At 41.2% G+C, this 13,743-nt stretch overlaps 1 protein-coding gene across 7 annotated transcripts in view; it reads right to left on the bottom strand.

Moving 5' to 3' along the window:
* STARD13 (StAR related lipid transfer domain containing 13) overlaps positions 1-13,743 on the bottom strand; it is a 540,046-nt gene that overhangs the window by 99,982 nt on the left and 426,321 nt on the right. The window contains exon 2 of one of the 7 annotated variants that reach the window (XM_003934438.4): positions 10,588-10,847. The exons of the other annotated variants lie outside the window; for them this stretch is intronic. The gene's annotated coding sequence lies outside the window, so the exon portion shown is untranslated. The remainder of the gene's footprint in view (positions 1-10,587; positions 10,848-13,743) is intronic. 7 annotated transcript variants of the gene reach the window in all.

Genomic DNA, 13,743 nt, shown 5'->3' with positions numbered 1-13,743 from the left:
CAGTTTACTAAGGGGACTAACGTTTTCACTTAAAAAATATTTTGACTGAATCTTAAAAAAAAAATCCCTGATTTATGTATCTTGTAAATGTAGATTCTTTCATGGTGAGAATATTTTTAAAAGGTTAACCAGCATTTGTTTTTGCTTTAAAAGTAAGTTTATACTTAAACATCATATTTTAAGATATTTAGCACAGAATAAAATGAATATAAACTAGATATAATTTGCCATGTTTGTTAATAGAAAACTTTTAAAATCTATAATGCTTTGCTTGTATTGGGCAGAATATAAAACAAATTCAAAATAGTGAAGAATTAAGTTGAAAAGAAAAATGATTCTCAACCCTCAGATACGGGCTTCTTTGGAGAAAGTGAAAATGGACTTTTAAAAAATCAGAAGTGAACAACACACTGTTTTCTGAAAGGAGATTATATATGCTGTTAGTCAGTTTTTAAAATGACCACAGCTATCATACAGACTTTGATTCACATTTTTCTGGGGCTGCAGCCCCCTCTTGTATAAACATATACACATACCAATATGTTATGAAAACAGCAATCTTGCAGTGACTTCAAGGAAAAACTTGTTTTGGTAAAAGAACTCATATTTTCCCATGCTACTTCACTTCTTGTGCAAGAACTTTTATGAGATTCTAGTGAGCTCTGTTTTATTTATTTTCCTTTGTTCTTTCTCTCTTACTGGAAGAAAACATTATCTGGATGTAATCATGTTCACTGAGAATACATTCTGACTCAGGAGATGATTTAAATCAGTGACCAAAAATTAAAATGCCTCATCTGCCACTACTTTGGATATGACAATTTAATTTTACTAGGTCAACACATTCATTTATTTTAATGCAATATATGCTCCCCCACAGGAAGGAACGCTATTTCCGTAATCCCCTGTTCCTGACATCTTTGCAGATTTAGCCACTCTCTCTGTAACTCAACTGCCTAAAGTTGAAGTTTTGTAAGTGGGAGAAATACCGAGTAAACATGTCTAGCCTACTTCGTCAAAGTACCCGGGGACCACATTTTTCTCTCAGGAGACTATCCTGTAACTCACTGAATCATTGCTCGTATTCTCACTATCAGTATGCCTGTGTGATGTCCCAGCCACCTGGAGCTGACAAATATTTTTCTATGTGAAGGATACCATAGCAACCAGATTTGCCACATGGACAGAAACCGGCCATAACGAAGCTGCAATTCTAGCCAGGAAGCTGACACGTAGCTCCCATGACGGTATTATTGGAAAGAGTGTCTTGAGATCTGAAAATTCATTATTTTCCAGGACTTAGTTCTTTAGACACAAGAACGGAAATTACCCCAAGCCCTAAAAGAAAGAAGGCGTTTAAGATAGGAAAGATCTGATGTTTCAAATCTGTCTCTGTTTCTTACAAGCAATGCCAATTTGGACAAGTTAATAAGCCCTCTGAGCCTCAGTTTTTTCATCTATAAAATGGAGACAATCATTCCTCCTCAAAGGGTGGCTGTGAGAGTGACGTGAGATGCTCTGGGTTGTGGCTGGCAGATGGGACACACGTAACAACTAAAAGCTTCCTCTATTCAGTTAAGAAGGGAGGTAATAGACACGTACAGCACACAAGAACGCTGGCCTCCAAAACAGGGTCCAGACGATGATATTAGAAATGTTATCTGTGTTTAAAATATTTTATTAAAATAGTCAAAAATATTTTTAAAGAAATATGCTGGGCACGGTGGCTCATGCCTATAATCCCAGCACTGTGGGAAGCCGAGGTGGGTGGATCACTTGAGGTCGGGAGTTCAAGACCAGCCTGGCCAACATGGCGAAACCCCGTCTCTACTAAAACTACAAAAATTAGCTGGGTGTGGTGGGGCATGCCTGTAATCCCAGCTTCTCAGACGGCCAAGGCACAAGAATCCCTGGAACCTGGGAGGCAGAGTGAGCTGAGATGGTGCCACCGCACTCCAGCCTGGGCAATGAAGCAAAGCTCTGTCTCAAAAAATAAAAAATAAAAATAAAAATAAAATATTTTTAGAGAAATAAACTGTTATGCCAGTATACATTATCAGATATGATAGGAGTTGCCCTCACTAGAGCTGCCAGCCTGCTGGTGGTTTCTGGGAGGGAGGGCCAGGATTGGATGGTAGAGAAGATTGACCCCAGCCTACATGGACCTGACTGAGAGACTATGAGCTATGTTACTTATCTTTAACCAAACTAATTCTCACAAAATGGAGAGGCAACTTCAAAGGATTCTTGCAGAGAAACCACAAAGAGAAAATATTAATTACCAGCAACAAGTAGCCAACAAGAAAGAGACAAAGCTGAAATTTCCCAACTCCTAGTACTGGCCCTGCAAACAGCCACGTCTGCAAGGCAAAAATGATGAACACAGATTTAGACCAGACAAGAAGCTAACCGAGTGAGTGGAAAATTGTCTGGAAGGCAATCTGAAGTAGAGATTTACATACTTATTGACGAACTTTGGCCTTTATGATTTGAGATATTAGATAATAGTAGAACGTGCGTATAACTTATAAAATACATATAGATATATTGGGAGTACTGCTCAAGATTTTGTTACTGATATGAGTATATATTCAACAAAGTGTGGGGCCACTGTGCCAGGGAAATGAATACAGAGTGGCCACACTTCATGCTTCCTGACCTTTTTCACACATGGCACACACATTGTGTTTGTAAGACATGCTGAGATAAGCCACTTAGGCTGCAGGAAGCCCAAGCCTTTGGTCGCCCCAGGTCCTGCTCAGCCAGCCCAAGATTGAGAAGGTCAATATTTTCAGCACAACTATTACTAGTTCAGAGCATACTCCTATCCCATGTGAGGTGCCCTGTAAGCATATTGGTTGAAAACTCAGTTCTACAGATGGATTTAGGCGTGGTTAATTATTGAAGAATACAGTTCTTTGGTGCTAATTGAGTTATATCTATAGACAAAGAAAGTGAGGTTTTTTTTTTTTTTTTTTTTTTTTTTTTTAATGGACCTCTTAAGAGTCAGCCCAATAAAACTTGTTTGTATCACAAGTGGGCTTACTGTCAGAGTTAAATATTTATGCTATCTCATTCTCTCAGATCTGATGAAGGAACAAACTTTACATAATACTCTTTCCTCTCTTTCAGCAAGAGCAGATTCCACTTTCATCCTCCCAGGGTTCAACACAGTGCTGCTGACGTAGTAAGTGAGAATGTATGCTTGCCTGATGGGTCAGCAAGCCACAGTAGAGACAGCAAGCCTGCTCATCAGGCCTTGCATTCGTATCTAGTTAGATCCTTTTCCTGTTCCTCCCAGGAGCTCATCTAAAACTTTGCCACTGAATTCCAACCCTCAGCCCGAATCCCTGGTTGCTGACTCTGAGCTAACTCCCCTCTTCCTTGACCAGGTCACCAAGACAATCTTACAAAAGCTGTTTCAACACCAAATACGTCAACCTAAGCCATCCAAGACAAAACCCTCAACTGTCTTTGACTTATTCTTTATTAACCAAACCCACAGACCTAAGGGATACTCTGTCTCTCTCCTCCTCCCTCTTCAGTCAACTCATGAGCATCCCAGGCTCACCCGGCAGCAGAGCCTTGGCCCCATCTGTCTCCTCTGCCTGACACAGGCTTACCCCAGACATTTAAAGACCTGCCTAAAGTCTCCTTCCCTCAAGTTGCTTCTCCAAGAGGCCTTCCTTAGTTGCCTTGAATATCTATTGCACAATCTACACAAATTCCCTTCTCCCTCACCTCCATACCACATCTTCCTGTTTTATTCCTTCTCTTTATCAATTATCACCAAAATAAACATAGTTCATTTATTTATGCTGTTCCCTCTCTGTCTTCCCCACTGGATCACAAACTCTACGAGTCGGGAAACTGTCTTCCTGTTTTGCTCATTCCTGTGTCTCCATAGCCTAAAATAGGGCCTAGCACACAGTAGGTGTCTAATGAATACACACTTAATGAATGGACAGGCGGGTTACTGCAATGGACCTATAAATGGTGCTACTGCATCTTCTCTCATGTACTTTCTACCAAAATATTCATCCTCAATTACAAGTTGAAAATCGCCACCTTTCTCATGATTTGTCAGTTACTGTACGTGAAACCCTTACACAGTTCTAGCCGCCGTCTCCCTTTCCAACCACGTTTTCCAAGCAGTGATCTCTCCATACATCCTAAGGTACAGTCACCCTGAGGTTCACTCACTTATTTTTGAAGACATTAAACACTTTAAAGTCTTTGTGTTTTTAAACATACGTCCTTTGATCTTGAGCATCTGTATCCTACTTTACCTTCTACTGAAATCTGTCGAGGTTTCCAGGCCACGTTTCATATCACGCATGAGGCTTTTCTATTTTTGGAACTGGATTTAAATATGTACATTGCCTTCAGCCTCTAATGACAACAAAAATCATTCTTCCTTGAATTGTGTCCATATCTATCCCCAAGATGCGACTGCAATATCCTTGAGAAGACGTTTTAGGCCTGTCTCCTTTTCGTAGGTCCTCATACACAGTAGATGCTCAGTAAAACTTATTGGCATTAAGTATACAATGCCACTTGCTGTGCATTTTGGAGGAAGAGAATTGTCGTGAGATAAGCATTTAGGTCCTTTGTAGAAGTAATACACCAACAGCCAGTGAGTGAACGTCAGCGAAACAGAAAAGAAAACTAAAGCTATAGTTTAAGCCAACATGAAGCAGCAGACTTTACAAGAAACTCTAAAGATAGATAACTTCTGCTCTGCTAGAACGCCTGACACAGAGAGGTCACTTATTTGGGGGTTTGATCCTCAGCTAAAAATAAACGGCTTTTACTGAAACTGAGTTCCCACTATTGTTTAACTATTTTGTGGTTTTATTCAGGTAATTGCAAGGCCCAAAGAACACTAATCAGGATGCCTCAGTGTTACATAAGGGTTCTTTTCATGGAGTAATTTATGGTTAGTTTTAGAAATTTCATCTCATCTGCTTGCTGGGTTTCTCCTCCTTAGGCATGTCTCGTAATGTATATACGGCCAGTCATTGGCCGGGCCCAGTACCAACAGCCCAGCATGCAGGATAATAAGCACATGTGGAAAGAACAGCAGTTCTCAGGAGACTGTTCTAAATCATTGTTTTCTTTTTGGGAGTAGAGAACCAATAATTCCAAGAAGCTTTTATGGCATAATCTTTCCTGAGGCAGTAGAGCATGTTTGAATTCTGGGCCCGTGAGCAAAAAAAATCAGACAGGATCCTCTTGCCCTTTGCTGAGTGCAGAATAAAGGTCTCTGGGGAGGCCCCACAGAGGCTGAAGGTAACTGCACATGCCCCCTTGTAGCCCTATGGTCTGCTGACAGAGCTCATGCCCTTCCCTGCCATCCCGTAGGGTTTCCTGGGGCTGGAGGATAGCGAAGCCTTCTTCAGCCAGCAGCTTGATCTCTCATTCACATCTAGCTCCCCTAACCAGCCCGGCTCAGCTCAAGCTCAGGTAAATGACCTATTCGTCCCTGTGCCGCCCACCATCTATATGTGGAAGCCCTTGGCAAGGCAGGAGCCACCGTGCCAGCCCTGTGAAGGCTGCTTCAGTCTTCCAAAGCTTCACCAACACAAAACACTTTGAAGCCACTTGAAGGTGCTCTCCTGGTCATTAACACTGACATTCCCTATAGTGTGAATTTCTCAGGACTTCACTTGCCCCTGCTCCTTCCACCCCCTAACCTGCTGGCACTGACATTGCATGTGTGCTTAGCTGTTGCCCTACTGGGGGACTTACTCATGTATTTATGACTGTGTTTCTATTCACTTTGGAACTTGGCATTCCTTCACCTTTCAAACAGTGAACTCTCTGAAGCAGAGGACTCGCACCCACTTACTCTGTTGCATGTGGAACACACCCTAACAGGACCATTTAGAAACATGCTTCAAGAAGCAATGTGCTTCTCTGCACTTTTGGGATGAACTGGAAATGGTCCTGCCCACTAGCAATCCTTAGCTCTGGGCCCTGTACTGAGAGCTTCAGTGGGTGGCACCATTAGTGGGGACGCACTGTAAGTATTATTCTAAGAATTGGAAACAGACAGTCTCCTGCATTGAACACAGATGTGGGTGACAGATGGTGCGTCTCGGTGGCATGGCCCCATGAAATCCCATGTTCAACTGACTACACAAACCTATTTTGGTCAGTGATAATTTCCGGCATTCCTGTGGTTTATCCCGATGTAACATGCAGAAACTCTTATGATAACATGGCTTTACCTCTGCCAGTTAGTCCATGTAAAAAGAGATTAAATGAGAGATTGCTAAAAAGCTTCCACAATTTACATCGTTTTCTTCCTAGCATTTGAACAAGTAGACTCAAGTCTTCTTTTTAACTGTTCTAAACCTCAGCTCAAGAGAAAAGTTAAACAAGTTTGAATCTCCAGTTCTCCATGCAGTCAATTTTTGAATAAAAATGGTTGAGGGAGGCCTTCTATGCCCCTTCCGATGCTAAGATTATTGTTCTGTCAAAGAATTTTCAAATTCTGGCCTGAAAGTTTACCTTATTTTCAACATTTTCTAAATTGTAAAAGAAGGGAGAGTAGTAAAATTAGAAGCATGGTAAGAAATTGCTCAACTTGATTGTCCCAAGTACATCCTTGGTTCTGTGACAAGAACCGAAAAATGGAGGCCTTATCGTCAACATAAGCCGTACATAATCTATCAGGCAACCTTCGGATTCTTAAGAATTTTAATTTGATTATAAAAATGATGCTGGTCACTTATTTGCCATTTTTATATTATTTATGGATAATATCATGCTGAACATCTTTGTTCAGAAGGTTTTGTCTACATTTTTATCAAACCATTTTGTTAGGATAATTTCCTAGGAGAATTATTGGATCTTGATAAATGCTGCCAAACCGCCTTTCAAAAAGATGGTCAGATTTTCTTTTTAAAACACAGCTTGTCACAGATACACCAAGCCTCTCTCAGAATAGAGATAGTTGGATGATAGTTTTAATGTTTAGTTATTGAACTATAATTAGTAGGATTCGGATAGGACTGATAGGTTAATAGTTAATCTGCTGGCGACTGGATGTATGATTTTGCATTGTTGGAATCTCAGGTTCCAAGCTGCAAACAGTCTATATGCTATTATTCCATAAAGGCCAGTTTATTCCAGACACAAATGGGTACCAGGGTTCTGTCCCAGAAGGTGTGTAGTGACACTACCCCCCAAAGAAGTGGTATGGAAAGACTGACTTTCTCATTCATTCAACAAACATTCCTTGAACACCAACCAGACATGATAAACTCCAGCAAGCACCAGGGAGTCAAAGCAGCATGGCACCTGGCCTGTCTTTGTGGAGCCTAGGGAGCAAGGAAGATGTGTAAGTAAAGAATGAAGTCGAATAAGATACAGCCTTGATTAGAAGTTGGGAACCATGAATGAAGAAGACTCTAGCTCTGTGGAGAAATGGTGTTAGGGAAGATTTCAAAGACAAGTGCTGTTTAAGGTAGCTTTGGAGGAGGAGGAGGATGTTGGCAAGTGGTAGAGAAGATATTTAGTGGAGTGCAGGGATAGAGCTGGGCAGAGCATGGAGGTGTGAAAACATGGGGTGTAATAATGAAGTCATCTGGTGGGTGGGGTAGGAGGGACATGGGTGGCAAAATTCTCTTCTTCTTTCAGAGAGGGACTCTGGGAGCTCCAAAAAGTCACACCTTTGAGGACATCAAAAAAGAGCTAAGACAAGCCTTTGAATAATGGGCAGAATTTATTAAGAAAGGGAAGAAAGGAATATTCCAAGAACAAAGAGGTTGTTGAAGTTCAATTAGTGACTTTAAATAGCCTGAAAATTTTCAAAACATTTTCATGCCGATTCTGTCCTATGAGCCTCCCAACCACCTCATGTGGTAAGGCACACATTTTCATTCCCACATTGCAGCTGTGTTCACAGAACAGGGTGAGTGGTGGCCCTTAGAATTTCTGTACTGGCACCTGAGATTGGCAGGTCTGGCTTCTGATGTCCTTCGCACTACACTAAGCTGTGATCACGTTCATCACATAAAATGACAAGGATTTAAAATGAAAACACACTAATCACTCCTATCTTTTAATATTTTGTATGCTGTTATGCTATCACTTTCATTGGATTATTTTGAAAGATGAAGTGTGTGTGTCTGTGTGTGTGTGTGTGTGTGTGTGTGTGTGTGTGTGTGTATCTGAAGATTAGCATATATTTATTTTTTATGGTATATCTATGTATCTATAAAATGTGAGAAAATATTAGGTACCTTATTTGGCACTGTCATCCATTTTCTTTACATTAGGAAGTTTAAAAATTATGTATATTCAACCATACTAAATCAAAGCCACATCACACCAATTTTAACGCAATTTTTAAAACTTCAACATTTGAGAAAATGAATAGTCTTACGTAATACTGAGAATCTTGATGAGAACGTCAAATAATTATTCCACAAAAAGAAAAAAATAAATGCAAGTACCTTCAAGGGTAGCCTCCTGTAAACAAAAGTACTATGACATAAGATTATAGAATTTTATTTTTAATTTTGTTTTGACTTTAAAAGGCTAAAGTTTTTAGCTTTTTTAGTGTAATGTAGAAGTTCTGTCTAAGAGAGTGGAGGCAATTTCATTAACAACATATGTATCAAAGGCTAATAGCACAAGACATATTATAAATATCGTACTGACATTTGAAATAACTGTGGGAGACAAAGATGCCTCTACTTATTCGCTCTATTTGTAAGCAGTGAAGCAGATTTATCAAAAGGTTAATTATCTTCCTCAAGGTCACAAAATTAGGCAGCATAAGGGTAGTGTCTGAAATCCAAGGCTTCTGACTGATACCTTTGTCCTTGAAATCAATTAAAGACGTCTCCATAAGGTCTGACATGGATACTGTCAGAAGTTGGCAAAATTCTTTTACACATTAGAAAAACAGGTCTGGATGCTACCTTGTCACATGTCAGCACGTGTCAGCACATGTGAGTTTAGCTCCTGCAGAGCACACTGGTTGGCATGGATGATTCTTTCACATGCAGATATGAATCTACACATCCACAGCAGTATGTCCCCGTATTTCACAATGAGTGTCAGGCGCACGTCACTAAATGACTACATAGGTTGCACTGAGTGTACAAAGAACTCTGTCTGCTGATATTTCCTTCCTCTCGTTTTTCACATTGAGACCGTAGGAAGCAGGCTAAGCTACTGAAAAGACAGTATGACAAAATCTTCAACTTTCGGTTTCTGATTTCCCCAATAAGAAAAGACATAAATGTGGCATTTCTTACAAGATGTGTGGAAAGAATCCCGTAGAAACCATATGGTTGTCAGTAACGGCATAATCTCATTCAAAGGTGCTAAGAACACTAATGAGACCAGGATGTCAGGAAAGGCAGAAATAGATCAATATTTCTCCCCCATTTAGAGTTGTCCTCACCATCGGTCTCTGCACCAGCTCTATGTAAATGAAATCAATCAGCAAGGATTTCTGCAAAATGCATAAAACAGTTGTCCTCTGGGCTCTACTGGAAGATAAATGATCCCAGACATTGGCCTGTGGCCATTTTCCCACACATGCTCCAGAGCTCTGACATCCATATTGGGCCATAACACTGAATGTTTCTGCTTTTGCGAGTTTACGGCCAGAAGCTTCCACTTCTGGTTTGGACTAGACAGCCTGCTAACGCAGATGCAAAATAAGTCCCTTTCCGCCTGTGTAAATTGTAAGATAATTGACTTTTTCCAATAAAGGGGCTCCTGTGAACCCCCTGAAAATTTCTGCTGTTGCTCATAGAATCCCATCTTTCTCAATCACTGCTTCAGATCCCTTTGGAATCAGACAAATCCTGGCCTAATAAAACATGCGACATATGACATCAAACGCAAACCACTTAGATGTAACATACAATTATGAAAAGCCCAAGTCCAACTTCTGAAAATGAAGCTGGTGGAAAATGTATTAAACATAAATAGCAGGATTGTTTCATATGGTAGCTTATGTTCCTAAAGAGGGTAACAGACTTTTTTGAGAAAGCTGAACTACAGAAGATCCAGAAGCAGCTTCCTTTAAAAACAATGTCAACACCAATAACATTATTTGGAAGGCTCGTAGGAAGCCCACATCATATTCATAGCTATTTAAGTAACATAGCGTATAAAATTAAGCATCCTAATATGAAGTATTTACTGCCAACCTCATCAATCTGAAAGGTGGGTCACTTTCTTAATAAACTGCCTTTGTGGAAAGATGCAAATAATTGTGCCCGTTGTTATAAATAGAGAAGCAAGGAAGGAAGGAAAGAAGGAAGGAAGGAAGGCCTTATCTTTATCTGTAGTCTGAGATAAAACAATTCTCTCTGAGATTAAATAAAAGTAAAAGAAATCTAACTATAACTTTCAAATGTTTCCAGAGTGAATAGCCAAAATGACAGTCACTGCTTTTTAATTTTAAATCAAGTGCTTGTTAAGAGAATGTTCTATATATCCAATCAACTCCAAAGAAAACTTTTTACATCAATGACAAAACTCATAGTCTAAACAGGAAGTAACTGTTGTCTTTCCCACCACCACGACCTCTTTTTCTATGGAACACAAACTTACTTTGTCTAAAAATGTCCTTAGGCTGTGCTGTACCTTTGAAACAAAACCCTTCTCTTCTTCAATTCATTTTCAGCTTTCTTGAAAACTGCTCCTCAGAAACTGACAGATGGTGCATCTGTCACCGAGTGTTTTCTCTTCGTTATCTCTGCCAGCTAATATTTCCTCTGTGCTTGGCTGTTGTCTGTAAGGCTGGTCCACATCATTCTAGCCTGATCAATGGTGTGCCTGGTTTGAGGTTGGTTTTGGCCCCGCCTCCAGCTCTAAGAGAAAAAAATGAAAACTCACAGCTGGATTTCCTATAAATCCTCTTTTTAAAACTGGCTCTGCCGCTCTGGCACATACCAGAGGAAACGCTGCCAGTCTATCGCAAACCAAGAGGGGCGCTCCTTCTCCTAGGCCCCCCACTGCCAGCGTCAGGTGCCTTCCTTATATAACACATCCCATTTTAAGTTAGCCTAAAATTTCACAGGAAGGGAGGAAGTGTTTTAAACCAAGCTTAGGTTTTTCCCTGCCTAATAAGACTCGAAAGAAGACGTCCATGACTGAAACACACACACACACACACACACACACACACACGCACACACCCAAGACCAAATAATTTTTAATCTGTTAAAATTGTGCAAACTAATTCCAGGGAGAAAGCTGAAAAGGAGAAAATGCCAAAATAGGACATGACAAAAGTAGTGCACATATAATTCTGTATCCTTCAAAAACTCAGCTCATCTTTCACATTCGGATGACATTATACCCTCAGTCGCCAACAGGATTTAGTAGTATTTACACTTTCAAGGAGCTTGGTGAATCAGGAAATGCAAGGAACGTGTTTCACGTTCTGGGTGAGAGGCGATTGCTTCTCTCCATTAATTGCTACCAAGGAGGGTGGAACAGGTGACCATGGAACAATCGGTCTGCTCTGCAAGGGAGCAGGACACGCAATGCATTGTAGACTTTCGTATTCTGCACGGTCAACAGTAATTCCACCTTAGCAGTGAGTGGAGGCCACACGTTTACTACAAATAATAGCATAAGTGAGTGTTTCTAAACTCAGGCTAAAGACTGGAACACCATACTAGGATTCAGAGTCAGAGGATCTGGATTCGAGTCTCAGTTTTATTTCTCGGCAGTGTCCTTGAACATGAAAGGCACAGAGTATGCTCTGGAGACCTCACTGATGACAGCAGATCAAATGAAGATGATAAAGGACTTTGTTGTTATTATGCAACATTTGTATTTGTTCTTTTCCACAACAGAGAGACTGTTAAATAAATATACATGTTTAATCTGGCAGAGGATGATGCCAAACTACTACAGCCTGTGATAAGGAAAGCTAAAGATAAAAGGATTCCGGGAATACGGTGCAGAGTGGCCAGTGCATGCTGAGGAGAACAGTCACTCATCTGAAGGTTTGAACTCCGCAGTGAGGGAGAATACAGGGTAAGGACAGGACAGAGGGTGACTGAGTAGTAAAGTTTGATACCTCAGTTCTCCTTCCACACTAACTCAACAGAACCAGAACTGGCATCGGCCATTAGTCAGGGAGCTCCTTAAGGGCGAGAACACCACACAGTTGGTGTCTGTCAAATACGTGAATGAATGAGACCTTGAACTGGATGAGAGGTACTCACTCTGAGAGAGGGAATATAGAGTAGTGTGAGAAGCCTGTGTTTAAAGTTGTAAAATCAGATACTTGAAGGTTGAGAGTGCCTGTGTGTCTCAATCTTAGAGGGATTTGGAGAGAGAGAGGCTTTCTGAGTCACTGAAAAGTAACAAGAGAGATTTTGTTCAGGAACCCCTGATTTCATTCAGCTTTCTACACTCACCCTGCAACTCCAGAATTCTCATTTCACTATGTGGCTGCACTCTGGAATACACATAGGAATACCATGTGTATTCCTCCATCATTCTATGACAATCAGCTTGAGTCAAGAACCAGGATGTTTGTAAACATCCCTTTAATGAATGCACATGGATTGTTAGGATAAATTCTTCCCAAGTGGTGCTGCAAGTCCTTGCTTGCTGTAGCTGGCAAGAAGTCAGCTTTCTAATCCAGTAGGACCTGTTCGATGCAGGCTGTGTGACAGGTATCTGTGACCCTGCCCCACCCAGGAAAGGCAGATGACATATGGGCTGCTCCTGCTCCTACCCTGCCTGGCACCTCACTGCCAGTGAGCTTCTGTGCTCTTGACTAAATATATTGGGAAATTCACTACTTTCAAAATAGTTTCAGGTATGCGATCTCTTCTCCCCAAGCCAAGGGATTATGCCAATTTTCGGTAAGAGAATTTGCCAACTGCAAAGATCTTGTCTAATAAATCCTTAGAAAAAGAAAAAAAACTTCTAAAATGTGCAAGACATTCTGTGCTAGCCACCTCAGAGGACGCATGCTGCCAACTGCCTCTGGAGCAGGTGGTCTCCAAGGGTACATGAAATGAAGTTATAACCTAAAGCAGGATATGAGGTTGGGAAGTGGAAGAATCTAGAGAACATGGTGGGGTGGTGGCATGAGAGTACACAGGCAGAGACGAGGGAGGACCCTGGACAGAGAAGGACACTTCTGAGTAGGGAGTGAGCTTTAAAGCACCCAAAGAAGCAGGAGGCATGACAGGCTCAGGGACTCAGGAAACTTCTGGCACTGCTAAAGCACAGGGAATACGTGGGGGAAATCAAGCAAATGAGTCACCAAAGATGGGGCAGAATCGTACACGGGATGGCCTTGGATGCTGGGAGAGGGTGTAGGGAGTTCATACCAGTTCGGGCAGTGATTGTGAACCCTTGGGGGTTTTAGAGCACAGGTGTAACCCAATCCGAGCAGTGAGATCTGGAAACCGTGTTGAGGATGGATTCTAAAGGGAAGCGTAGGCAGATGGCTCCACTCAGGAGGCTATGGCGATGACTTCAGTAAGAAGTCATGAAGGCTGAACTAGGAGGACAGGACTGAAAACAGGAAGGGTGCTAGAGGCAACTAGAAAGACATGTGAATCGAGGGAGAGATGTCTTAGGAAATCTCATTTTGAGGAATTTTTCCTGGAGGTATCTGCAGACAGGTGTACACTCACACTCGAGTTTAAATTTCAGCATTTGTCACGGCAAAAGATTGCAAATTACCTCGGTGCTCACCAGCAGGGAACTTACAAATAAAATACGGTACAGCCA

The sequence above is a fragment of the Saimiri boliviensis genome, chromosome 16 (assembly GCF_048565385.1).
Source record: "Saimiri boliviensis isolate mSaiBol1 chromosome 16, mSaiBol1.pri, whole genome shotgun sequence".
Classification (NCBI taxonomy): Eukaryota; Metazoa; Chordata; class Mammalia; order Primates; family Cebidae; genus Saimiri; species Saimiri boliviensis.
The sequence above is the reverse complement of the archived record's forward strand: the minus strand, read 5'-3'. Positions and strand labels throughout refer to the sequence as shown.